Raw genomic sequence first — 3,661 nt, 5'->3', positions numbered from 1 at the left:
TTCCATTTATATGATCATACGAAGAAACATTTGTTACATACTAGGGCCCTGCGGATGAGAGCGGCCATGTTTGATGTGATTTTAAGTCTACAGGCTAGATTTCTAAAGTTTCTATGAAACTTCAAATATCAATAGACAATCGAACTAGTGAACAATGTTATTAAAAGATAAAATATTTCGTAAGCAGAAGAATGTTTGAATATATATATATATATATATATATATATATATATATATATATATATATATATATATATATATATATATATATATATATATATATACTAGCAAAAGTACCCGTCGTTTACTGGGTTCAAAAACAACCTACAGAAAATGGAATCGGATTTATGAAAGTATGATAGGTTATGAAAAGGAAGGGTTGTAAAGAGATAGCTTCGAATTTGGGGGTATCAAAACCAAAGCAAAATATGATGAAAGTAAAAATAAAATAGATAAACCCTATAATTTATTATACCATACCTGTTCACACTGAAACACTTATCACAATATTCTGTGGATCTATATTAAAAAAACCTTGATAACTTTGTGACATATTTCCATTCTATGGAGGTCAGGCGCGAATGAACACCCCATAATTTTATTATAACATATTTCTTCAAACTGAAACATAATTATCAAAGTATACTTACCCAGATAGATATGGAAAGTCTTTATTAAAGTTTGTGCCTATTTCTATTCTATGGAGGCCAGGCGCGAACGCAGACCCCACAATTTTATTATACCATCCTTATTTAAGTTAAAAAAATACTTATCAAAGTATTCTTATGTACATCTATATCAAAAACACTTGTAAACGTTTGTTTTAAATTTTTAAATTTTTTATTTCCATACTTTGTGGACCAGGCGCGAACCCAGACCCCACAATTTTAATGAACCACCGTTCTGCCAGATCAAACATACCCATTCCTGTGTCTCGATACATTTTCTATCATTATATGTAATCAGTTTTTTTTTAAATAGCCAACCATATAGGAGCCTATTCGTGACCACACACACACATACACACACACACATACACACACACATTCAGCTTTATAGATTATATTTACTAGCAGTTCAGCCCTATGTACTTGTTCATAAATTTATATATATATATATATATACATATATATATATATATATATATATATATATATATATATATATATATGTTTGACTCATGTCCATGTAGCTTTTAATCTAAAATTTCAAGTGCTTAGACCCACAATTGGCAGAGGAGTTTGGTGGAGTTTGTAAAGGTCAACTCTTTCAACTTTAACCCCTTGGCAGCTAAAATTTCCCATGTCTGAATACCCTTTATGTAAAATTTTAGATGTTTATACACACAATTGGCTTAATAGTTAGCTAGAGACCGCAAAGATTAAATCTTTTGAATTTTGACCCCTTGGCAGCCAAATTTTTGGCCAAAAATCTATTAAAAAGCTTGCTCTATGTCTGAATACACCTTATGCGAAAATTGGCTGAGTAATTTGGTAGAGACCACTGAGGTAATTTTTTAAAAAACTTTTACCTCAATTTTGACCCCTAAATATTTATTGTTTTAGGCTCAAATCAAATTAAAAAGTTTGATTCATGTCCAAGTAACCTAGACCCCAAACTGGCAGAAGAGTTTGGTAGAGTTTTCAAAGGTCAAATCATTGAACTTGACAGCCAAATTTCTGGCCGAAAACCGATTAAAATATTTTTCCAAATTTCAGTACCCCTTATGTCAAATCTCGAGTCTGTAGACTGAAAATTGACAGAGTAGTTTGTTCCGGAAATGTACACACACAGATACACACACAGACAGACAATTTCACTTATATATATATATATATATATATATATATATATATATATATATATATATATATATATATATATATATATATATATAAGTGAACGAGTCTGTGTGTGTACGTTTCCCTACGCAATAACTTTGTCAATTTTTAGTCTACAGACTCGAAATTTGATATACAGTGTACTGAGATTTGGGAAAATCTATGTGATCGGTTTTCGGCCAGAAATTTGGCTGTTAAGGGGTAAAAGTTCAACGATTTGACCTTTGACAACTCTACCAAACTTTCCGACAATTTGGGGTCTTAACACTTAAAATTTTAGATATAGGTTCATTGGACATGGATCTAGCTTAATAACTTGATTTGAGCCCAAAACAATAAATGTTAAGAGGTCATAATAGGGGTCAAAGTTAAAAAAATTGATCGTTTTTTTGCTCAGCATGCACCTTCAAACACCTGGGCAACGTCGGGCACCCATGCTAGTATATATATATATATATATATATATATATGAAGGCTTCCATCAGTCTTGACAGACTATGGATACCCACTGTAAGGGTGCGTGCGCGTGAAATTTGTATGGCAAGACTTGCGCAACCTCTAACCACGCCTCTCCTGAGTCAACATTGTTGCATACCAGTGGCAAGTTGAGGTACAAGACGACTGGAAACAATGCCGAGATAAGCGGAGAGCACATACAGCACCTAGAATTCCCAAATGGTCACCCATCTGGTATTAGCCAGGCTCAACGTTGCTTAACTTCGGTGGTCTGACGAGAACCGGTGTGTCAACGTGATTATGCCGTGTGTGTGTGTGTGTGTGTGTGTGTGTGTGTGTGTATATATATATATATATATATATATACACAATCTTTTATATATATATATATATACACATAATCTTTTATATATATATATATATATATATATACACAATCTTATATATATATATATATATATATATATATGTATATATATATATATATATATATATATATATAAAAGATTGTGTATTTGCGATGGGTTAAATATTTTAACAGTAGTTAAAATATTTATATTAAGGTGATTGTGACGAAAAGAAAATATTTAAAACAATAACAGTTTGGTATATAGTCTAGCAAAATAATGTTAGAATAATATTTACAGCGAACAATAACAAAAGGATTGACCTTAAACAGATGACCGTAAACAGAAACAACAGTTTCGTTATATCTAGAGCAGCTCTTCCCGACTTTTCAAATATGGCGACTCATTTTAGAAGAAACAATTAGGAAGCGACTCCCATTCCTTAAAATATACATTTATTCATTTTAAAAACGCTGTCGTATATTACAATTATTGAATTATAGATTATTTATTCGTGAAAGAACTACATTCCGTAAATTCATGATTAATTTTAAATTTATTCATAAAAAATTTCAAAGTTACTACAACAATTTATTGTTGCAAATAACTTCAAGATTATTCGAACACACAATTTCCCCCGTTATGTAAAGTATGTCCATGAACTGACATAAATGAGACGACTGATATTGCAGCTTTGTAGCAATTTTATCCTGAGTTCTGTTGTCGATATCACACACGTCAACTTGGGCGAATGCTGCATTAAATAAGTAAGTTATTAGGAACAACAATTAATTTTTTTTTTATTGCGGTTTCTGATATTACTAGAAATTTTGGGGAACTTTTTGCCCCAAATTCTTGTAGTTGCAGTTTATCAATGTTATTTTTTTTAAATATAATATTCACATTCACTTCAAAATCAATTGGCGAGCCCATAGCATTGGTTTCGCGACTCCAAATTTCGCGACCTACAGGTTGAGAACTACTGATCTAGAGTTTTCCACTGGAAATCTTAGCTTG

General features: G+C 31.4%; 1 pseudogene; it reads right to left on the bottom strand.

Moving 5' to 3' along the window:
- Positions 1-2,491: 2,491 nt before the first annotated feature.
- On the bottom strand, positions 2,492-2,608 carry LOC145240451 (5S ribosomal RNA; annotated as a pseudogene).
- Between the last annotated feature and the right edge of the window lie 1,053 nt (positions 2,609-3,661).

Source organism: Euprymna scolopes, chromosome 19, assembly GCF_053919585.1.
Source record: "Euprymna scolopes isolate OS-2025 chromosome 19, ASM5391958v1, whole genome shotgun sequence".
In the NCBI taxonomy this organism is placed as follows: Eukaryota; Metazoa; Mollusca; class Cephalopoda; order Sepiida; family Sepiolidae; genus Euprymna; species Euprymna scolopes.
Note: the sequence above shows the minus strand (reverse complement) of the source record. Positions and strands in the feature narration are given on the sequence as shown.